General features: G+C 34.1%; 1 long non-coding RNA gene across 1 annotated transcript in view; it reads right to left on the reverse strand.

The window, feature by feature from the left end:
- Positions 1 to 25,668, reverse strand: part of LOC307181328 — a 592,448-nt gene that overhangs the window by 332,457 nt on the left and 234,323 nt on the right. The window contains exon 4 of the long non-coding RNA XR_013826451.1: positions 5,095 to 5,179. This is a non-coding gene — a long non-coding RNA (uncharacterized lncRNA). The remainder of the gene's footprint in view (positions 1 to 5,094; positions 5,180 to 25,668) is intronic.

Genomic DNA, 25,668 nt, shown 5'->3' on the forward strand with positions numbered 1-25,668 from the left:
GGAGATCAGCTCGGTGCTTTGTGACCACCTAGAGGGGTGGGATAAGGAAGGTGGGAGGGAGACGCAAGAGGGAGGAGATATGGGGATATATTTATATGTATAGCCGATTCACTATGTTATAAAGCAGAAACTAACGCACGATTGTAAAGCAATTATACTTCAATAAGGACATTAAAGAAAAAGAAAAAGGTGTTCAAGGTCAAGATTAGTTATTGTGGATTAAGGTATTCCTGAGAGTCTCAAGTGAGGATAAATAATATTCTACCTGTTCTCTGATTTCTCTTTCTCTGTTGAGGTTTTTGTTGTTGTTGTTTTTTCTAGGGTTTTGGGGGTTTCTTTTGTGGTTTTTTTGGTTTGTTTTTGGAAATCAGAAAACTGTCAGAGTAAGAAAGGGATAGCTCATGAGTGGTACTTTTAAGTGCTCAAAATGATATCATTCAGAAAGGTGTAAATTTTGTGCCCATATACAATGTGATAGATCAGTTGAAGAAAAAGACTGTTGACAAAACAAAGAAAGACACATAAAATGCATGTTTATGACATTTAGAAATAAAGACAACAGAATGGGTAAAAATATAAAGATTAAAATTAATGAAGAAAATTAAATGCTCAGAAGGAATTTTAACATTATATTGCATAAAGAACAACCATATATGGGAAGTAATATCATAAGAAGTGATGTGTTATATATCCCCTAATGCATCAAGAAAATGGTGAGAATTAAGACTATAGAAAAAATATATGCCTTCTATTTTAAAGTAATATGAAATACAGAAATCATTACGCCAAAGGTGTATATTAATGAAAACTGAATAAGCAATTTCCAAAGTCAAAATTCTCAAAGAAGTAAATTATGAATCCAGATGAGAAATTATAGTAAATGATTAGGACAGGATGGTATTTATCAGAAAATCCTAAGAGAATTACAATGTGAGTTGTAATAAATAGTTGAAAATATCAGTATTTATGAAAGATTAGAAAGTAATACATTGCCTAGTCTTTAGAATTATTGTCCTTGAAGTTCTAAAAAAAATAACTTGCTATTTTTAAAGATAGAATGCCATGTTACTTTGTTACCTATGTTGACAGAAGTTTTAATATGTGTTTTAAAATTTATCCATCACTTTAACCAACATTTACTGAGCACATTTTATGTTCCACAAAAACGTAACACTCTGTATTGTACAGCTAGAATGGATGAATGATGACCATTACTATCCTTACAATCTATGAGTTAATATTGGTATATAGCAGATTACTTACAATATTTTAAGTGCTATAATAAGGATTGCCATAGATATGTATGCTGAGGTAAAAACAATTATTTTTTCTTAAAATGGCAGAGGAAAAATATTACAGAATTAAACTCTTTATACTAGAATTATATCCATTACATAAGTCCAACTAAATTTTTAACAGAAAAGAATAAAATCTTAAACAAGTATTCTAATTAACAATGGCTTGTAAAGAAATATTGTAATTAATAAATGCATCAAAATCATGTTTTTCAAGTGTTTATTTTGGGTAAAAGGACCTATGTACATGTTTCATTTCAAGGTATCTGCCTAGTACCCATAATTAACACTAGTATGACAAGAAGCTAGAAATAAAACAGAATTTCTAAGCCAAAACCATCCAGTAACCAAACATGAAACACATCACAAAACGTGTTCACTAGACCTCACCATATTGGCCACAGCAAAATCAGAGTGTGAAATATGAGCGAGTCTCAAGAGATCTGAATGGTCAGTTAGACCAGCACATTAACAGTGAATATGAATGATGCTAAATAGAAGGCAATATACCAAGCAGACAGCCAAAAAATGTAGATAAGACTTCACCGTTGAGCAAGAGATCAAATGAACAAGGTCTTGATCAATACAAGGGTATAACTAGGCATTACAAAAGGCAGGCAAGGCATCAGTCAGGGGAGGCCTTAGCACAACAACTGAAATATATTTACATATATATTCAAATATTTATTGAGCAAGTACTCTATGAAAGATACTTTATATGTGTGTGTTTCTTAACAGGGTCCAACATCCTCACTGGGAAAGGGGTTAGAGATACAGATAAATTTAACTTTTCTGAATTCCTGAGGTTGATTCTCTAATTCTTCTTTCAATACTGGAGATATTTATTTTATACCCTCATAGAATTTGTAGATATCTTTATAATGTAATTTGCCACATTCTTTTCTCCACACTTAAATTTGTAATATCTTTACTATGAAACTTACCATAAGATTTTTTCTTCTGCATTATAATATTCTTCTGCATTATAATATTGAATCCAATATATTTAGCTATAATAAGTGCTTATTGAATAAATAAAACAATGACCTAGTAGTTCAGCATCCAGTACTAATAACTTTTATGAAAACCATATGCCCTCATTTGGGCAGAGAGGGAGCCAGCATTTTTAGGATAAGTATTGGCATACATTAACAAGCTTATGAGCATGATGCATGGATACTGTTGGCTTCTAGTGTAGATTTTCAGGTCATATCCTTTTCAGTCAACACTATTCAATAGTGAATAATAGTGGTGCCAAGACTCCAAGAGCAAAATTATCCAGGTGTTTTATTCTATTAATATGTAAGGGAAACAGTGAAGCATGTAGTGCTGAATTTGGCAAGGTAGGAAAATAAGTGCCAGAATATGTGGTGAATTTTAAAGATATGAAGGGGCCACAGTTCACTGACCATTGATACTGTCAAAGTTAGTGACTGTGAAAGTTTCTTATTTTAAAAGCAGTTTTGTTCCATGTTACTTATTTTAATTAAAATTGTATTTATCTATTTATTATCTATGTATCAGTTATCTATCTATCCATCTATCTATCTACTAATCTATCAGTCTATCTATGAGGTTCAGGAGAATTAAGATATTCTTATAATTAGAAATAAACCCAAACACTTTATCACAACTAAGAAGACTTCTCAAAATATGTCTCCTACCCCTCTAATTTCATCTCCTGCTAAGATTTTCTTCCCTCATTTTGTTCCAGCTACACTGAATGAAGAGCTTCTTTCTACTCCTTATCCAGATAAGGTCATTTTATTTCACTAGCATGACTAGGTGTTGTTCCCTTTGCCTGCAACACTCTTCCGCAGATCTTCACATGACTGAACCTATCTCATTAATCAGTTTTCAGCTGAAATGTCATCTCCTCAAAGCAGCCTGACCTAAACTCTATTAAAGATAACTCTCCTTTCCCTCTCTTCCTATCCAATCACCCTCTCTGACATCTTTCATAGCACTCGTCACTCTCTGAAAAAATCTTATTTATGGTATTATGTACTTATTATCTCTCTCTTCCAAGAAGACAGGGAGCTTATTTTGGTTGGTGTTGTTTCCACATGTATCTGCAATATATTTAACAGTGCCTGGCACATAATAGATGGTTAAAAAACGAATTGTTGAATAAGTGAATAACAGTAGTGAATAAATAGTCATATTTGCTTCTTTATATCCATGTATCCTCACAAAATACACTATTCATTTCAACTCTGTAAATTTGTATTCTATGGATTTTTTTATGTAGTTTGCAACGTCCTAACTGCAATGCATACCCAGAAAATCAATGAGCTGATACCTTGGACATAAAATTTAATGCCTTACCACACCCAAATGATAGATCCTAAGGTCTCAGAGTAATATAAATTAAGACAGAAATTTTTTAGTTGACAGAGTGTTAGAAAAGTTGAATGACCTATGGTTTAAAAAATATGATGGAAATGAGGATATATGAATGACCTATGGCTTAAATAATATGATGGAAATGAGATATAAATCAAGACTTAGAGCATCGGCTGATGAAGATGGCTGAAAAGAAAAAATGAACCTGGTTTGCTCACAGCTGGCTGCACCTGTGATGCATAAGGACATGGAAAGTGGACACTTGACGTTCCCGACCAACTACTGGCTTTTCTGCCGTAGTCCTTTTCACAGTTCTGTTGCCTAACCAAATAACAGTTTATAATTCAGAGATCAGGACCAAGAATACAACTAACAAATCTTCCTAGAATTCCAAAACTATGGCTAAGCTTCAACTCAGACCATTTTTGAACAGCTTCATCTCTGGAATTGGCGTCTGAACTTTCCAGCCCAAGAGGTGACCATGTCTTAACACAGCTCAAGATCCTAGAGTTGGATTCTCCCCTTGTCCCTCATCTAGATATCCACCTCCAGAAGACACCTGGCAGCATGATGTGCTCCTGCACACAAAGCTGTGCTCACACCCCGTCACTTTGGAATCTTACAGACTTCCTAGGAGAGGGATAATTTTTGCTGACACTTTCTGGTACAATTTGGTTTTATTGTTTTTGAGATCTTGGCTGAAATAAATGAAAATATTTGTGAAAAAAAATGTTGGAAATGAAATCATTTCCATCAAAAAATGGAAATCATTTTTTATGATTTCCATCATAAAAAATATGATGGAAATGAGAATATAGTGGGATAAGTTTTATAAGAATATAAAACTTATCCCACTCAGTTGGATAAGTTTTTTAAAGACTCCTGTGATAACTGCCAGTTTCAAAGATAGGAAACAGCTCTATACAGAGGAAAAATTACAGGATCAACAAGATATATTACTTCATCCTTTCTGAGATAACTTACCTTCTCCTTGTGGGGTTTTATGATTTTCAATTTCCAACAATATCATAGAAGAATCTAGGGTTTCAGCTGGCACTCATGCTCTTTCCCCATGTTCAGTGAGATATATACATATATGAATATATATAAATATATATCCTCTCATCACCATCTGATACACATATACATGTGCCCACACATACAGGAAAAGGGAAATACCAGGATATAACCACCACCATATGGCTCTTTTCACAGATCAGGGACTACTGATTGAAGAGCTTAATACAAATCAGATCCTAACCCTGGTGCAACTATGTGTTGAGACTCGCAATACTTCCTCAATTTATTAAAGATATTTTTACTAAATATGTGAGGAACTGTACCAGAAGATTTGTATACACTAATTCAATTAATGTCCATAAGAGCACTGCAAGAGGAAGAGCACCATGATCATTCAACAAAGCAATAAACAGGGGTGGGAAAGATTACATACCTTGCTCAATGTCACAGCTATTATGTGGAGAAGTTAGGATCTCATTCCAAGATGATGCTCTACCCACAGCAGAAGGTGTTCTTTGCTGAAAAATGATCAGTGCCAATTCATGAGTAATTTGAGCCTGAGATAAAAGTTTACTAGTATATTATTTCTCTTACTTTCTAATTCATGATGGGTTAAACATCACTGTCTTTTTTTGATGTTAGATGTGGCTATGTGACCAATGAAATGCTGCAAATATCACTTTAGAAGTAAAGAATTTAGTTTTCAGTTTTTAGCAATCATGTTCCCTCATCCCATGCCATACTGACAAAAGATGTCACATATTCCAAATAGTGTACCCACCCAGAATGGCAAAGCCTCCACCAGCCTAGGTATCTGTATTATCCCATGGAGACTTTCCTAGAGAACTGGTAAGGCCTGTAGAAGACAGTGAGTGAGCAATAAACCTTGGTTATATTAAGCCATTAAAAACTTGTAGTCATTTGTGAAGCATCTATCCTAGCCTATCCTGACTAATCAAACTTGAATATGACACAGAACTTGAAACTCCCTAACAGCTCTATAATTAATGATTATTCATTCCTTAAACAGGAGTAAAACTTTCAGCTTTATTAAGGTATAAGTGACAAATACAATTGTAAGACACTTAACGTGTACAATGTGATAATTTGAAATACTTATACATTGTGAAAGGATTCTCCTCACAGAGTTAACACATTCCTCACTTCACATATTTGCCTGCCTTTTTGTTGTTGTTGTTTAGTGAGAAGATTTAAGTTCTCTCTTAGGAAATTTCAATTATACAATACAGTCATCAATCATAGTCACTACGTTATATATTAGATCCTCAGACTTTATTCATCTTATAATTAAAAGTTTGTGCTCTTTAACCAGCTTCTTCCTGTCTTCCCCACCCCACCCCACCCCAGCCCCTGCTACCATTTTTCTACTCTGTTTCTATGAATTCAACTTCCCTCCTTCTTTCCCTCCTTCCTTTCTTTTAGATTCCACATATAAGTGATACCATGCAGTATTCATCTTTCTCTGTCTTTATTTCACTTAGCATAATGCCATACAGGTTCATCCATATTGCCACAAATAATAGGAGTTTCTTCATTTTTAAGGCTGAATATTATTCCAATATATATATTTCCTCATATTTTCTTGATCCGTCGATGTATACCTTGGTCATTTCAGTACTTTGGCTATTATGAATAATGCTGCAGTGAATATGGGGGTATGATGTCTCCTCAAGGAAATGGTTTTATATCCTTTTAATATATACCCAGAAGTAGAACTACTATTTCATATGGTAGTTTTATTTTTAATTTCTTGAGGACACACTATGCCATTTTCCATAGCGGCTGTACTAGCTTCCATTCCCACCAACAGTGTACAAGGGTTCCACTTCCTCCCTATCATTTGTTATCTCTTGTCTTTTTGAAAATAACTATCTTAACAGTTGTGAGGTGACATCTCCTTGTGATTTTGATTTGCATTTCCCTGATTAGTGATGTTGAGAACCTTTTCAACTACCTGTTGACTATCCTGTATGTCTTCTTTGCAAAAATGTCTATTAAGGTCCTTTGTCTATTTTTTAATTGGGTTATGTGTTTTTTTGTTTTTTTGGCTACTGAGTTGTATGATTTCCTTATATATTGGATATTAACCTATTATAAGATACATGGTTTGCATATATATTTTTATTTTGAACTAATTTTTAGACATACAAAAAGCTGCAAAAGTAATACAAATATTTTCTATGTAACCCTCCCAGATTTCCTTCATGTTATCATCTTATAAAATTATGGTATAAGTATCACAAATAGAGATTTAACCTTGGTGTAATACTATTAACTGAACTTTAGAATTTATTCAGATTTTACCAAATTTTTCCACTAAGGTCCTTTTATTGTTTCAGGATTCGATTCAAGTCCCCACATTGTATTACATTGTTATTTCTCCTTAGTTTCCTCCAGTCTTTTTTCTTTTTCATGACTGATGGTTTTGAAGAATATTTTTCAGTTATTGTGTAGAAATACCTTAATATGGATTTTTCTGCTGTTTTTTCATGATTGGACTAAGTATGAGTTTTTGCAAGAATAACACAGAAATGATATTGTGTCTTTTTAAATCCACCAAATTACAGGGTTTATGATATAGTTTATATTAGCATGCACTCATGGATATTTAGTTTATATTAGGGATTATAATTCAAAAAATCACTATACATTTTTTTATTAAGATTTTTTTTCTGAGGTATACATTTTAAAGTAATAACTAGAATTATGATTTATAACATTATACCAGAACATATAAGATCTTTAGAAATTTCATATAATGTCTGAAACACTTATATTAACATATTTCCATATAAATAACCCAAAGAAAGTTTAGTATTAGTTGTTATTGTTTGTTTTTTTATACAGCATATTCTTATTAGTCATCAATTTTATACACATCAGTGTATACATGTCAATCCCAATCGCCCAATTCAGCACACCACCATCCCCACCCCACCGCGGTTTTCCCCCTTTGGTGTCCATACATTTGTTCTCTACATCCGTGTCTCAACTTCTGCCCTGCAAACCGGTTCATCTGTACCATATTTCTAGTTTTCACATACATGTGTTAATATACGATATTTGTTTTTCTCTTTCTGACTTACTTCACTCTGTATGACAGTCTCTAGATCCACCCACATCTCAACAAATGACACAATTTCGTTCCTTTTTATGCTGAGTAATATTCCATTGTATATATGGACCACATTTTCTTTATCCATTCGTCTGTCCATGGGCATATAGGTTGCTTCCATGACCTGGCTATTGTAAATAGTGCTGCAATGAACATTGGGGTGCATGTGTCTTTTTGAATTACGGTTTTCTCTGGGTATATTCCCAGTAGTGGGATAGATGGATCATATGGTAATTGTATTTTTATTTTTTTAAGGAAACTGCATACTGTTCTCCATAGTAGTTGTATCAATTTACATTCCCACCAACTGTGCAAGAGGGTTCCCTTTTCTCCACATCCTCTCCAGCATTTGCTGTTTGTAGATTTTCTGATGATGGCCATTCTGACTGGTGTGAGGTGATACCTCATTGTAGTTTTGAATTGCATTTCTCTAATAATTAGTGATGTTGAGCAGCTTTTCATGGGCTTCTTGGCCATCTGTATGTCTTCTTTGGAGAAATGTCTATTTAGGTCTTCTGCCCATTTTTGGATTGGGTTGTTTGTTTCCTTAACACTGAGCTGCATGAGATGTTTATGTAGTTTGGAGATTAATCCTTTGTCCGTTGATTCATTTGTGAATATTTTCTCCCATTCTGAGGGTTGTCTTTTCATCTTCTTTATGGTTTCTTTTGCTGTGCAAAAGCTTTTAAGTTTCACTAAGTCCCATTTGTTTAGTTTTGTTTTTATTTCCATTACTCTAGGAGGTGGATCAAAAAAGATCTTGCTGTGATTTATGTCAAAGAGCATTCTTCCTATGTTTTCCTCTAAGAGTTTTATAGTGTCTGGTCTTACATTTAGGTCTTGAATCCATTTTGAGTTTATTTCTCTGTATGGTGTTAGGGAGTGTCTAATTTCATTCTTTTACATGTAGCTGTCCAGTTTTCCCAGCAACACTTATTGAAGAGATTGTCTTTTCTCCATTGTATATCTTTGCCTCCTTTGTCATAGATTAGTTGACCATAGGTGCGTGGGTTTATCTCTGGGCTTTCTATCCTGTTCCATTGGTCTATGTTTCTGTTTTTGTGTCAGTACCATATTGTCTTGATTATTGTAGCTTTGTAGTATAGTCTGAAGTCCGGAAGTCCGATTCCTCCAGCTCCGCTTTTTTCCCCTCAAGACTGCTTTGGCTATTCAGGGTCTTTTGTGTCTCTATAGAAATTTTGAGATGATCTGTTATAGTTCTGGAAAAAATGCCATTGGTAATTTCATAGGGATTGCATTGAATCTGTAGATTGCTTTGGGTAATATAGTCATTTTCACAATACTGATTCTTCCAAATCAAGAACTTGGTATATCTTTCTCTCTGTTTGTATCATATTTAATTTCTTTCATCAGTGTCTTATACTTTTCTGCATACAGGTCTTTTGTTTCCCTAGGTAGGTTTATTCCTAGGTATTTTATTCTTTTTGTTACAATGGTAAATGGGAGTGTTTCCATAATTTCTCTTTCAGATTTTTTATCATTAGTGTATAGGAATGCAAGAGATTTCTGTGTATTAATTTTGTATCCTGCAACTTTACCAAATTCATTGATTAGCTCTAGTAGTTTTTTGGTGGCATTTTTAGGATTCTCTAAGTATAGTATCATGTCATCTGCAAACAGTGACAGTTTTACTTCTTCTTTTCCAATTTGTATTCCTTTTCTTTCTTTTTTTTCTCTGATTGCCATGGCTAGGACTTCCAAACTATGTTGAATAATAGTGGTGAGAGTGGACATCCTTGTCTTGTTCCTGATCTTAGAGGAAATGCTTTCAGGTTTTCACCATTGAGAATGATGTTTGCTGTGGGTTTGTCGTATATGGTCTTTATTATGTTAAGGTAGGTTCCCTCTATGCCCACTTTCTGGAGAGTTTTTATCATAAATGGGTGTTGAATTTTGTGAAAAGCTTTTTCTGCATCTATTGATATGATCATACGGTTTTTATTCTTCAATTTGTTAATATGGTGTATCACATTGATTGATTTGCATATATTGAAGAATCCTTGCATCCCTGGGATAAACCACACTTGGTCATGGTGTACGATCCTTTTAATGAGCTGTTGGATTCTGTTTGCTAGGATTTTGTTGAGGATTGTTGCATCTATATTCATCAGTGATATTGGTCTGTAATTTTCTTTTTTTGTAGTATCTCTGTCTGGTTTTGGTATCAGGGTGATGGTGGCCTCATAGAATGAGTTTGGGAGTGTTCCTTCCTCTGCCATTTTTGGGAAGAGTTTGAGAAGGATGGTGTTAGCTCTTCTCTAAATGCTTGGTAGAATTCACCTGTGAAGCCATCTGGTCCTGGACTTTTATTTGTTGGAAGATTTGTAGTCACAGCTTCAATTTCATTACTTGTGATTGGTCTGTTCATATTTTCTATTTCTTCCTGGTTCAGTCTTGGGAGGTTACACCTTTTTAAGAATTTGTCCATTTCTTCTAGGTTGTCCCTTTTATTGGCACAGAGTTGCTTGTATAAGTCTCTTAGGATGCTTTGTATTTCTGCAGTGTCTGTTTTAACTTCTACTTTTTCATTTGTAATTTTATTCATTTGAGTCCTCTCCCTCTTTTTCTTGATGAATCTGGCTAATGGTTTATCAATTTTGTATATCTTCTCATAGAACCAGCTTTTAGTTTTATTGATCTTTGCTATTGTTTTCTTTGTTTGTATTTCATTTATTTCTGCTGTGATCTTCATGATTTCTTTCCGTCTGCTAACTTGTGTTTTGTTTTTTCTTCTTTCTCTAGTTCCTTTAGGTGTAAGGTTTAATTGTTTACTTGAGATTTTTCTTGTTTCTTGAGGTAGGCTTGTATAGCTATAAAATTCCCTCTTAAAACAGCTTTTGCTGCATCCCACAGGTTTTGGACTGTCATGTTTTCATTGTCATTTGTCTCTAAGTATTTTTTGATTTCCTTTTTGATTTCTTCAGTGATCTCTTGGTTATTTAGTAATGTATTGTTTAGCCTCCATGTGTTTGTGTTTTTTTACGTTTTTTCCCCTGTAATTCATTTCTAATCTCATCGCATTGTGGTCAGAAAAGATGCTTGATATGATTTCAGTTTTCTTAAATTTAATGAGGCTTGATTTGTGACCCAAGATGTGATCTATCCTGGAGAATGTTCCATGTGCACTTGAGAAGAAAATGTAATCTGCTGTTTTTGGATGGAATGTCGTATAAATATCAATTAAATCTATCTGGTCTACTGTGTCATTTAAAGCTTCTGTTTCCTTATTTATTTTCATTTTGGATGATCTGTCCATTGGTGTAAGTGAGGTATTAAAGTCCCCCACTCTTATTGTGTTACTGTCAATTTCCTCTTTTAGAACTGTTAGCAGTTGCCTTATGTATTGAGCTGCTCCTATGTTGGGTGCATATATATTTATAATTGTTATATCTTCTTCTTGGATTGATCCCTTGATCGTTATGTAGTGTCCTTCCTTGTCTCATGTAACATTCTTTATTTTAAAGTCTATTTTATCTGATATGAGTATAGCTACTCCAGCTTTCTTTTGATTTCCATTTGCATGGAATATCTTTTTCCATCCCTCACTTTCAGTCTGTATGTGTCCCTAGGTCTGAAGTGGGTGTCTTGTAGAGAGCATATATATGGATCTTGTTTTTGTATCCATTCAGGAAGCTTGTGTCTTTTGGTTGGAGCATTTAATCCATTCACGTTTGAGGTAATTATTGATATGTATGTTCCTATGACCATTTTCTTAATTGTTTTGGGTTTGTTTTTGTAGGTCCTTTTCTTCTGTTGTGTTTCCCACTTAGAGAAGTTCCTTTAGCATTTGTTGTAGAGCTGGTTTGGTGGTACTGAATTCTCTTAGCCTTTGCTTGTCTGTAAAGCTTTTGATTTGTCCATCGAATCTGAATGAGATCCTTGTTGGGAAGAGTAAACTTGGTTGTAGGTTCTTCCCTTTCGTCACTTTAAGTATATCATGCCACTCCCTTCTGGGTTGTAGAGTTTCTGCTGAGAAATCAGCTGTTAACCTTATGAGAGTTCCCTTGTATGTTATTTTTTGTTTTTCTCTTGCTGATTTCAATAATTTTTCTTTGTCTTTAGTTTTTGTCAATTTGATTACTATGTGTCTCAGCATGTTTCTCCTTGGGTTTATCCTGTATGGGACTTGCTGCGCTTCCTGGACTTGGGTGGCTATTTTCTTTCCCATGTTAGGGAAGTTTTCGACTATAATCTCTTCAAATATTTTCTGTGGTCCTTTCTCTCTCTTTTCTCTTTCCGGGACCTCTATAATGCGAATGTTGTTGTATTTAATGTTGTCCCAGTGGTCTCTTAGGCTGTCTTCATTTATTTTCATTCTTTTTTCTTTATTCCATTCTGCAGCCGTGAATTCCACCATTCTGTCTTCCAGGTCACTTATCTATTCTTCTGCCTCATTTATTCTGCTATTGATTCCTTCTAGTGTAGTTTTAATTTCAATTATTGTACTGTTCATCTCTGTTTGTTTGTTCTTTAATTCTTCTAGGTATTTGTTGCATCTTCTTGATCTTTGCCTCCATTCTTTTTCCGAGGTCCTGGATCATCTTCACTATCATTATTCTGAAATCTTTTTCTGGAAGGTTGCCTATCTCCACTTCATTCAGTTGTTTTTCTGGGGTTTTATCTTGTTCCTTCATCTGGTACATAGCCCTGTGTCTTTTCATCTTGTCTCTCTTTCTGTGAATGTGGTTTTTGTTCCACAGGCTGCAGGACTGTACTTCTTCTTGCTTCTGCTCTCTGCCCTCTGTATCACTATATATTTTGAGCTCAATTTTTTCCAGCCCATTTTTTTTAACATGTCCTTACTTTCTGACTCTACGAGAAATTCCAACCTCATCTAGAATTTTCTCTGCTCTAGAAATTAACCACTGGAATTAGCCATTTTTCCAAAGTAACTTGTTCCTTTTATTGAAGGATGTTGTTTAGAAATTAAGATATAGGAAAAAAAATTAAGTTATAGGAAATAAGCATGCTCATTATTAATGTGGTGTCATTATTTCTAGTGCCTCTTAATGAACAGAGCTGTTAAATATGTGAATGTATAATAACTCATGCATATATTTTTGTATATTTCTATTTTTCTATCTTTTCCACATTATAAAATTAAAAACTACTAGTTCTAACAGATAGCTCAAATTCAGGAAACTTTGACCTAGAAATGTACATCCACTCCATTAAGTTAATTTGATCATTAAAAACCATGTCCATCATAATTAAGATCTATTCATTTATATTTATTTTTGCAAAACGAAATCAAAAATGCTTATGGCTTCCAACAAGGAGGATAAAATAAATGTGTCATGAGCTCTGCCCTCAAAGTCTGTACAATTTAATGAGAGGCAGAGTTTGATACAACTATCAAAGTCCAATCTTTTGGCATGAAGAACTATACAGGTGAGTAAATAATACATGATCATGTATCATTACATGATAGTAATTGTGCAGAGCAAGAATCTTTATTTAGAAAATAGATGGAAATGGAGCAGAGGATAATAATAACAGTTAATGAGTACTTAGTATATGCTGGGCACTTTGCTAAGTTCTTTATATATATTATTTCATTTATGTTCATAACCAACCTATTAGTGTATGAGTCCATTAGGACAGCTATAACAAAATATCACTGACTGTTTATCTTATAAACAACAGAAACTTATTGCTCACAGTTCTGGAGTCTGAAAACTCCAAGATCAAGTCACCAGCATGGTTGCCTCCTGGTGCGAGTCATCTTCCTGGTTTCCTGCCTTCTTACCTTGTCCACACATGGTGGAAGTGACAAGGGATCCCACTCGAGTCTCTTTTTTAAGGCATTAATCCCATCCATGAGAGTTCTACCAACATGACCTAAGCACGTATCAAAGTCCCCACCTCCTAATACCATGATTTTTGGGGGTTAGGATTTCAATGCATGAATTTTGAGGAAGACACAAACATTCAAATATAGCAATTAGATACTATTTTTATCTCCTTCTTATAAATAGGAAAGCTGAGATGCAGAGAAATAAAGTAGAACACCAAAAGTCAAATAGCTATTGAGGCAGACCAGAGATTTGAAAAAGGGAAGTCTAATCCAGGGTTTCAACCATGGTAGTTCAGGCAATAGATTGGGAATCGTTGAGATAGAGTTCAAAAATAGCACAGATGAGGTAGTCAGTGATTGGGATAGGTTTAGAAGAAATATCCATGACAATCCCATAGCAAATAGATATTGACAGCTCAATACCAACTTTTAAGACTCATTCTACAAGGAACTGATGGCTCTCTCGGGAAAGAAGGAAGAAATATGTAGAAGGCTATTTTTTCTTTTCTTCAGTTATTATGTAAGTTTATCAGGAAATTACAGAGTCTTTTAAGTCTGGGGCCAATCACAAGGTAAGTGAATTCCTTTAATTTTCTATAGTTGTTATTGTATATGACATTAATTGAGATCTAGGTTGAGATCCTTATTAAATATGTTAAGAATTGTTAACTATACAAGGCAGTCACAAACTTATGTACCACATATTTAAGTGCTGCACATAATCTGAAACCTTTTTGCCAAGGCTGATCCTTTGATTCTAAGGAAGAAGAGTATTTGGATGACATTCCACATCATGGTTCTTAAGTGATTAATTCATCCCATAAAGTAGTTAGATTGAATTTTAATGCTTTGTAAAATATGAGCTGTACTTCATGGTATAGCTGAATATATACTTCATGAAGTATAGCTCACATTATATTAAATCTCACCTTAAAATATGAGCTTTAGTGTATTTATTGAAACTACAGTATATTAACAATTGTTAACAGCATTAAATGCAAAAAACTTACTAAATATCATTTATCTTGCTCAGTTAATCTTACTAAATGAATTTTTGCATTAGTGTATATTTGAGAGTAATATTTATACTAAGTGCTCTCAGTTTAAAGAGGAAATAATTATAAAATCATATTGATACTTTGAAAATGTACCTGAATCCTGGTTTAAAAGTATATGATAAACACATAAGTATTTATGGTAATTAAATAAATACACATCCATAAACTTACATGAGTATTATATAAGAGCTAGTAAGATCTCACTCCTTATTTCTTAGCAAGTATTTGTATCTTTCATATGAGAAGGGAAATTCATATTGGATTATCTCCATATGGAAAGTAAAATAGGATGAGAATACGAAAACAACTGCTAAGCAAAAAGTAAAAAAGAGGATTGGAAGAATCAACATTGTGAAAATGACTATACTACCCAAAGCAATCTACAGATTCAATGCAATCCCTATCAAACTACCACTGGCATTTTTCACAGAACTAGAAAAAAAATTTCACAATTTGTATGGAAACACAAATGACCCCGAATAGCCAAAGCAAGCTTGAGAACGAAAAACGGAGCTGGAGGAATCAAGCTCCCTGACTTCAGACTATACTACAAAGCTACAGTAATGAAGACAGTATGGTACTGGTACAAAAACAGAAATATAGATCAATGGAACAGGATAGAAAGCCCAGAGATAAACCCACACACATATGGTCACTTTATCTTTGATAAAGGAGGCAAGAATATACAATGGAGAAAAGACAGTCTCTTCAATAAGTGGTGCTTGGAAAACTGAACAGCTACATGTAGAAGAATGAAATTAGAACACTCCCTAACACCATTCACAAAAATAAACTCAAAATGTATTAAAGACCTAAATGTAAGGCCAGACACTATCAAACTCTTAGAGGAAAACATAGGCAGAACACCCTATGACATAAATCACAGAAAGATCCTTTTTGACCCACCTCCTAGAGAAATGGAAATAAAAACAAAAATAAACAAATGGGACCTAATGAAACTTCAAAGCTTTTGCACAACAAATGAAACCATAAACAAGATGAAAAGGCAACCCTCAGAATGGGAGAAAATATTTGCAAATGAAGCAACTGACAGAGGATTAACCTCCAAAATTTACAAGCAGCTCATGCAGCTCAATATCAAAAAAACAAACAACCCAATCCAAAAATGGGCAGAAGAACTAAATAGACATTTCTCCAAAGAAGATATACAGATTGCCAACAAACACATGAAAGAATGCTCAACATCATTAATCATTAAGAGACATGCAAATCAAAACTACAACACGATATCATCTCACTCCGGTCAGAATGGCCATCATCAAAAAATCTACAAACAATAAATGCTGGAGAGGGTGTGGAGAAAAGGGACCCCTCCTACACTGTTGGTGGGAATGTAAATTGATACAGCCACTATGGAGAACAGTATAGAGGTTCCTAAAAAACTAAAAATAGAACTACCATATGACCCAGCAATCTCACTACTGGGCATATACCCTGAGAAAACCATAATTCAATAAGAGTCATGTACCACAATGTTCATTACAGCTCTATTTACAATAGCCTGGACATGGAAGCAACTTAAGTGTCCATCGACAGATGAATGGATAAAGAAGATGTGGCACATATATATAATGGAATATTACTCAGCCATAAAAAGAAACAAAATTGAGTTACTTGTAGTTAGGTGGATGGACCTAGAGTGTGTCATACAGAGTGAAGTAAGTCAGAAAGAGGAAAACAAATACTGTATGCTAACACACATATATATCAAATCTAAAAAAAAAAAAAAAAGTCATGAAGAACCTAGGGGCAAGACAGGAATAAAGACTCAGACCTACTAGAGAATGGACTTGAGGACACGGGGAGGGGAAGGGTAAGCTGGGACAAAGCGAGAGAGTGGTAGTGTATATATATCCATATATACACTACCAAATGTAAAATAGATAGCTAGTGGGAAGCAGTCGCATAGCACAGGGAGATCAACTCCGTGCTTTGCAACCAGCTAGAAAGGTGAGATAGGGAGCCTGGGAGGGAGGGAGACACAAGAGGGAAGAGATATGGGGATATATGTATATGTATAACTGATTCACTTTGTTATAAAGCAGAAACTAACACACCATTGTAAAGCAATTATACTCCAATAGAAGTGTTAAAAAAAATAGAGTGCCTAAATATATTAATAAACATTTATTGAGCAAGTGTTCAAAAAAAGAAAAAGAAAAAAAGAAAATCAAAGACAGTAATGTACAATTCTTATTATGATTAACAGTACTACCACATCCTCAAATATAGTCCTAGATAAAATATTACACATATTTAAATATACTTGATCATTATTTATCTTTCCTATACTTTTACAACTGAAGCTAAGGTCTACTTGTCTTCTATTACAAGTTATTCATTAGATCGTAAATCTAAACCATATATTTAATGTCATTTACATTGCATTGTCATAACACAATACAACCCTTTTTTCCTAAAGGGAAAAGTTTAATTTATGAACACTGAATCATAATTTTGAATCCTAGTTAGAATGTTGCTTATCTTAAAACATTTATTCTATTGCTTTAATATTTATATTTAATGGGTTTATCAGCAATTCTTAAAATAAATTAGTGACAATATAAGTATTAAATAAAAATACATTGAACAGGCTATGGTTTTTATATTAAAAAGAAAATAAGTAGTGTTTACTGTACACTATTTTTCATTATTATGGTTGCAAAGCAGATGCAATTAAAGCAGGGCATCCTGACTGTCTAAATTCCAGTTAGAATAAACAGCAGGTTTATTCTATTCTATTCTATTCTATTCTATTCTATTCTTCTATTCTATTACATCTGCTTAGGTCTGAGCAAAAGGACAAATCAGGATCTTAATACAAGTGAACCAGGTTAGTATGGTAGTAAAAACTACAGGTATCAAGGTCCTATACCAATGCAGCTACTCAAAATATGTGAAAAATTGTAATTATTTTGTTCCAATCTGAAACAAATTTCTAAAAGAGGACAAACACTGTAAGTTTCCCCTTTGGCATCTGCCTTTGTAAATATCAATGAGAAAGGAAAAATAAAAATCATGGGTGAATTCTACTTCATTTCATCAGTTATGTATATACCAGAATTTCATGCTGAGATGTTAAAACTGACCTGAACAAAATATCAAAATACAGCTCCATACGTCATTTTATGAAATACTGGTAATCCAGTTTCCCACTAGGCATTTCTTAATTTGGCTTAGTGTTGTCTTCTATCCACACTGTAAAAAACATAAAGCCTTTTAAAGGATCTAGGCCTTTTAAAGCATCTTGTGTTTTCTGCTGGCATCCATGAAACAGTGACAGGCCCCACACTCTTCACAGATCCTGAAACTACTAACCTAACCTAAGAGAATCTTGACATCACTGGCATAATCTCTACCTCCTGTGCCTTTCCTCCCATGGAAGGAAGCCGAGAGAGGGCATGAGTCAAGTAACATGATAAACAGCTGAGAAGTTTGTCCATTGTCAAACATAACTTTGCAGTTGAATATATACCAGTTTGGCTCTATTCAAAAAGCAAATAAATCTCCTCATGAGCCATTATCGACTGCCTCCTAAGTTCCTGGCACTATTTTAAGGTTCTGGGAACACACAGAAGAAAACACCTTGAAAATTTACAGTCAATCTAAATATTGGTTTTGTTAAAAAAAAAAAAAAAAAATGCAACTCAGCTGATTCAATTTGCTCCAAGCTGAAACTTGAAACATAAAGCAGTTTAGTACCTTGAATCTACAAAGCAAGTGGAATACTCTTTGATGTTAAGGCAGCTCAGCACTGTGTATTGAAAGTAGTGTATTGTATAAAACTGAAGCTCATACTTAACGTTTGTGATGCTTTAGTTTCCTACCCAGTATATGGAAAAATGAGGGCCTCATTAATACCGAATTCTTCAATTTAAATGTTTAAAAATTTAATATTCTTGGCTTTGTATTACTTCCCTTAGAGAAAATATATTTAGCTAAGTTACAGACCTCACTCATGATATCATCTAATAACCCCAATGAGACCAGTATCATTAATGTTCTAGCAAACGTTGAGGTTTAGAAGATAGAAATATAGCCACCAACATTAGGTCTGCAACGTGCAAATACTAGGGAAAAAACGTCCACAACTTCTAGCTTTTCTGTATTAGTGAAAAGAAAAGTAATCTTCCTCTTATAGATGTAAGGAAAATATTGTTGTTGTGTATTCTTATTACATGTGTCTTCCACCTGTGATTATTTTACTAGTTCTTCTCAATGTGGCTATTCTAATATTTTATCTTGCTTTGACTCTTTTTCCTATTTACTCCAGGACTAAAATTCTAGCCCTAATCCAATCATTGGTCTTGTCAAAGTATGCCTTTTCTTTGCAACCCATCATTCGTTCTACTTTTAACAATAAATATAAAAAACTTAACACATGGTAGGCACTACTGTAGGTGCCAGGGACACAGTTAAGAACAAGGGTCCTGTTTATGAGGAGTTTACATTCTATTGGGTGTTGTATAAATAAAGAATATTTATAAATATTCTGATATCATAACTATCAGATTATGATAAGTATTATACTGAAAATTAAATAGCCTATGTATACAGGATTTTACTTTAAATGGATTGACAGGTAGAGAAATTAGCATGCACTGTGGTCATAACAGTAAGGATACAGCCAAGCAAAGATCAAGGTAAAGGACATTATGGGTTAAAGATATAGATGGTTCAAAGGATTTAAGGTAGAAACCTTCACAGAATTAGAAAAAGAATAAAAAAATCTCAGTGACTCTGTGTGCAGAAATATAATAGGTAAAAGAAAGAATGTACAGAGGTTGGAAAGGAGCCAATTATTTCTTATGTTTACCATTATTAATATTTTTGTACAGAAGTGTGATTTATGTGGGTTTTTTTTGTGTGTGTGGTGCGCGGGTCTCTCTCACTGTTGGGGCCTCTCCCGTTGCGGAGCACAGGCTCTGGACGTGAAGGCTCAGCGGCCATGGCTCATGGGCCCAGCCGCTCCGCGGCATGTGGGATCTTCCCGGACGGGGGCACGAACCCACGTCCCCTGAATCAGCAGGCGGACTCTCAACCACTGCGCCACCAGGGAAGCCCTGATTTATGTTTTTAAAATGTGTGTCTATTATGCTGAGAATAGATTGTAAGGAGGTGGACAAGAGTGGAATCAGGACATCAACTGGGAAACTATTGCTTTGTTTTATTCAAGAGATAAACATAGTTTTGACTATGTTGGCAGTGGTAGGATAGAACTAGACATAGGATGGAGTTAGGATAGTAAAGGAAACAAGGATAATGCCCATATTTTTGGTTGAATTGCACTGTAAAACCATTTACTAATGGATAGAGACATACATTTGGGAGAAGAGTAGACGGAAACAAAGAGTTCTCTTTAGAACATGCTAAATTTGAGGTAAATAATGTGACCTAGTTATAGTTGGATACATGCAACTGTAATTCCAGAAAGAAATTAGAGCCAAAGACATAGGTTTGTGAAGCTCTCCCTTGCTCTTGCTTTCTCTCGCTCTTCTTTATTCCCCATCTGTAGATGCATCACTATGCCAATTTCCACTTTTAGCTTTGAAGCAAATCGATCTTTTCAATGATCATATTCTCTTCTTTGCCAACACTGTCTTAATCACAATAGTTTGGAATTCGTTTTGGTATCTGACAGTGTAAGTCCTCCAGCTTTTCCCCTTTTCAAATCCACCTTTGCTGTTTTGCTCCTTGGCAATTTCATACCAATTTTAGAATTAGCTTGTCATTTTCTATAAATTCACCATACAGGTTTTTCACATGTTTTGTTATATTAATTCCTAGGTACCTGACATATTTGATATTGTTTTAAATGATATAGTTTATCAATAAATACATTGAAAGAAATTGCATTTATTTAAACCACCACTTTAGTTGCTAAGTCTATTACTAAAAGTTGTTTAAATAAAGCTTGTTAAAAAACAAGCAAAAAATCCCAAAACTAACACCCTAAAGCATGTAGCAAGGGAATTCAGACAGTGACATTATTTTAATATGCTTCTCCCTTCTTTCACTGAGCAGAACACACTTGGGGCTTAATTTGTGTGGTGCCCGAAGCTGGATATTCATCTACTTCAACTGAAACTTTTAAAAAATGCAGTCTCATTACAGACAATTTGGAAAATCCAAGAAAGTTAGATAACAATTCTTATAATCTCATCAAAGACAGTAACATTTAACTCTATTTCTTTCTAATGTTATTTTTTCTACTTATCTCATTTTCCTTCTGATGTATTTCTATCACTACTAAAGTAAAAATTTTTGATCTTAATGTATGAATATTCTAATTTCACTATTACACTTAAGAGTAAATACTTGAAAAAATCAATGTAGGAACTTATATAACTGACTCACTAGGAAATGAAACAAAAATATAATACAAATGTTCCTCAGTTTTATAGACTCCCTGAATTATCTGATTTCAACACACAGCTGTAATGTGTATGTATGACACTTTATCCAAAACATCCTAAAACCCTCTTATTTCTTGATATCCTTTTCATTACCCATGACTATGTAAAGGCATTCATTTTCATGTTAAGTAGGTATAACATATTACGTAGAGAATAGCCAAGATAAACATTAAACTTTTTGGATGTCAGCAAGTGTCAAATCAGAAACCAAACAAAATTTAGAGCCTAGAAGTATGCGGAATTAGTTGGTCAACTGGAAAGACTGTCCTCCAGGGAAAAGAAAAGTTTGGCAGTGTCATTTCAAACTTTTACCTACATTCCAACCACCCCGCCACTGGCTGGTTTCCTTGATGCCTGTCATCTGGTTTTGATCTCTTCTCAACCAGTGTACAGAGTAGATCAGATTCAGGCAACATTCCATCTGGAATCCGTTGGGTCAGTGCATTCAACATGGAGATTGAATGGTAAAGCCTTGGCGATAATACTGACACAATCTGAGAAGTTTTACATCTTGGATTGGATTTCAGCCATCCCAGCCACAACCTCCACCACTGTGTTATAAATTTTGGATGCAGCTATCTAACAGAAGGCTAACTGAGATTATGAAGAGACAACTGTTTGGCTCATTATAAAGTCAGATGTGTTCTTTGGCATTTGACTGGACAGCAGAGACTTTGACATTAACACATGGCTCATTAGGAATGAATTTGAGCTTGGCCTTTTGCTGCACTTAAAACAAAATATCTAATATAGAGAAGCAACTCCTTGAAAATGCCGATACAATCTCTTAAACATACATAGCTGTAATTTAAAATGAAGGCACCATTCCTCTAGGCATTTGCCCATTAAGAGCATAGTGCGTGTCTTAAAACTGTGAAGCAAACAATGAAACAGCACAGGATCATGTTCCTTTTATCTTTCTTGTTCCTAGTGACAAATACAATGACTTTTCCTGTTCCTCCTAACTGTTTGTCATGTTCTAGAACAGGCTGTCTTGTAGTTTCACAATAGGGTCATGTTTACAGCATTACATTGTAGTTAATGGTCAGTTACCACTTTTATGAAAAATTTGATTTTGCAACTCAGTTGATTCAATTTGCACCAAGCTGAAACTTGAAACATAAAACAGTTTACTACCTTGAATCTACAAAGCAGAATACTCTTTGATGTTAAGGCAGCTTAGCACTGTGTATTGAAAGCAGTATGTGTACTATTAGCACAAATTGTTGTTTTTAACTTACAGTGTTTATTGGCTTTGCATTTCTACCAAACTTCATCATTTCTGTTGCTTCAAGTACTTTCAACAATAAAATGCAAAGTGTTTCATTCTAAAATACTTTTAATATTATTTTCATTTAAGTTTGAACTAGTCTATGTTATAATCTGTTTTGCTGCTCTGAGAATTTAAAATTGTAAAGAAATAACTGCTGCTTTCATAATTTATGTATATCAAAACATGTACCACGTCAACTGAGAAGTGTGTCTGCCAGTCCTGTCAGTTATGTTGAAAATTACAAATTCCTTATACTTTGAGATATGTTTGTAGAAGCAAATATGATGCTCAAGGAAAGAGCATATCTATCACATATTTCATGGACAACATGACATGACTAAAAGCTTCAGAACTTGAGAAATGCTGAAATGCACAAAATGGGTTCATGTATTTTTATACCTTCAAGATTTTAAATGATAAAAAGATAGTACAAAGAGTCCACAAAACAAAAGAACAAATAAAATTAGTCTCTCTAAGCAAAGGAGTTTAGGTTGAGACTGAACCAATATCCACAACACACTCTTCTGCTGCTTATTATTGGTAGGGCCTTGACCAAGGCATATTTCATACTGCAAATGATGGGAATATTCTGCTAGGTGGAGTAAGAGTATGGCAAAACTTTTCTAAAGGGTGTCTCTGTCTTGTGTTTAACTGAAATATATCCTAGCCAGAATTAATCTATATTCTGTTTTATTACTGTATGTCTGCATGGTTCCTCACAGGAAGCACTTAAATAGGTATTTTTAAATGACTAAGTAATCTTTTAAATGATTTTATCTTTGTACAAGTTTTCTAAAAGAAAAATATGCATGGGTGAACCCAAATAAATAAGATCCCAGAATATGAAATGAAAATAACTACATAGTTAATAGCACTGAATAAGAATCAGGATAAGTACTTTCTAGATATGACCAATGATAAACTATTTAAGTTGTGTCTCATTTTTTAATCTGTAAAATAGAAAGAATGACATTTGCCTTCCCAAATTCCAAACTTGTGAAGAACAAAATAGAAAACCTATGATAACACTTTACAAAAAGTAGATAAGGCTTGGGAAAATGGCATGCATTTAGAAGACCCAACTTTGAAAAAATCTTGAAAAGATTTATGAAATTTCCTGTCTAAATTCCCAATAAAAAGTGTGCCTCTTGTAAATATGATTTATATTTTAAGAATAAGGAAAGATATCTTAATTAAATTGGTAGAAATTTAAAAACTTCCCCGTGCTTATTATTTTAAAGGATCATCATCACTCAATAATTCTGAGAAATCTGAGGTGGACTTCTTTCCTGAGCTGGAGATCACAGTGCCCCTGACCTCAGACACATGCTGAGGTACAAAAGAGTTTGGAATTCTCTGAAGAATCATTCATTCGGTGTGATTTCTGGGTTCTTCTGACCAACCTAGATCACTTCTCATTGAATAAATAAGTCTTTTACAAAGGAACCATTCTGAGTTAACCCTGTTTTGTATAGATGGACAATATGTCTATGTTGCTTGTTCTACAAGAAGAGTACAGAGAGAATCAACAGCTTGAAAATGTGCCTGGCCCAAGTATTTGAAATAGATTCATTTGGATTTGGAAAGCATAGAGTAATGCCAGTAAAGAGTAAACACGAGAACAAGGGAGAGATAGAGAATGTACAACTGAAGACGGGTTTTATAACTGGGACCAGTAAACTCGGTAAAAGATTATGAACTATCATAGAGAAATATAAGGATATGTGTGTTAAAAAAAATAATATTCTGCTGCTACTTGGCAAATGTTCATTCAGTTCTCAGTGTGGAAGCAGGATGAAGACAAAGTAAAATGTTTCATTTGTAATGATTCCAGAGTTGAAGGAAATATGGATTTGAGGACTGACGCTTAAGAAATTGCTGTTCTATCAAGTACAGCAGATAACTACATTCAATTCAAAATGACTTTTATTAATGATTTTAGAGACTCTGCCACATGCACACATATTCTTATTCATTAAAATTTTTCCAGTTGTGATTCACTTAAAAATTAAAAGGTAACTCTGTATTTTATGTATAAATAATGCATATGTCACCTGTGTAGCAGTAAGAAAAATGGAGTCCTCAACTAAAACAGCCTTTTCACATTTCCTGAATAGACTGTCTAAATTTTCTGCAGTATAACCTTTGAATTCACTACTATATCTAGAGTGATTTAAAAACAGTTCCAAATTCACTTAACTCCTTACCTAGCCCTCTCCCTGATCTTTAGCTCCCAAAATGCACATAAACATCTTCTAATAAGTTTCAGAAAAAAATTCCTGTTTATTCCGGAGTTCCCCAAGGTGTAAAAGTAAGCTAAGTGACTCTAAAAATGATGCGGGATTATACGTACATGTGAATCTTGGGAAGAGTAAAATTTTTCAATATCATTATTATTATATAAAAGTTTATTGTCCCTAAGTTTGCACTATATGCATTCTCTTATTCATCACCAGTTCTACCCATCAGTATCCCAAAGTCTGAAATTAAGAGAACAAAGAGAGAGACTTGAAAAATAATCCTTCAAAGTTATGCCACATGGATGACAACTTCTAGAAATGAAAGGGCGGAGATGATTTTCAGCACACAGGATATTTTTAGTTTTAAGCTCCGTGGTCTGATTTCTACTTGACTACCATATACATTTTTATTTGTGAAGCCTTTATAAGTATATAGTAGAAGAACTTGTGCTCAGTTTAACACTGTCATGTACATTTGCCTTATTCTTTTTTACTTGTTCTTGACAGCGCTTCCTATCTTTTGGAATTAAATTTGAGGAGAATCTATATCACCATCATTTCGCTAACAAGAGACATTTTAAATAGACATTGGTTACTGGTGAAACTGTAAGCACTGACCTCTGAACGTCCTAAAGGAAAAAGCTCTCATCCACTGCCAGAAAAGGTCTCTCAGGGATATTCCTACTTGTACTTGGCTGGATTTCTGAGCCTGAGAATCTTTGTGCACTACAGAGAAGGTTATTCCTCCTGGTATAATCAGCCTATCAAACAGTCATTTATCCTGAACAATACTGTGCTGCTGCCTACATTTAGTCTCATAGTGAAAATGAAGTCATTTCTCATGAAATCCCTTAATAGGTATCTCCACAACTCATTATTTTTTATTGTAAATAAGGTGCTAGACAGTAACAAACATGATAAAATGTAAAATGCATTAATGTTTTTGTTAAATCTCAAGTTGGTGGTGTACCTTAAACCATATTTTTCAGAAAAGGTTTCTTATATTTAAACATATAGGGCCCAAAACTATCTTATTCAACAATTT

Source organism: Stenella coeruleoalba, assembly GCF_951394435.1.
Source record: "Stenella coeruleoalba genome assembly, chromosome: 2".
NCBI lineage: Eukaryota > Metazoa > Chordata > Mammalia > Artiodactyla > Delphinidae > Stenella > Stenella coeruleoalba.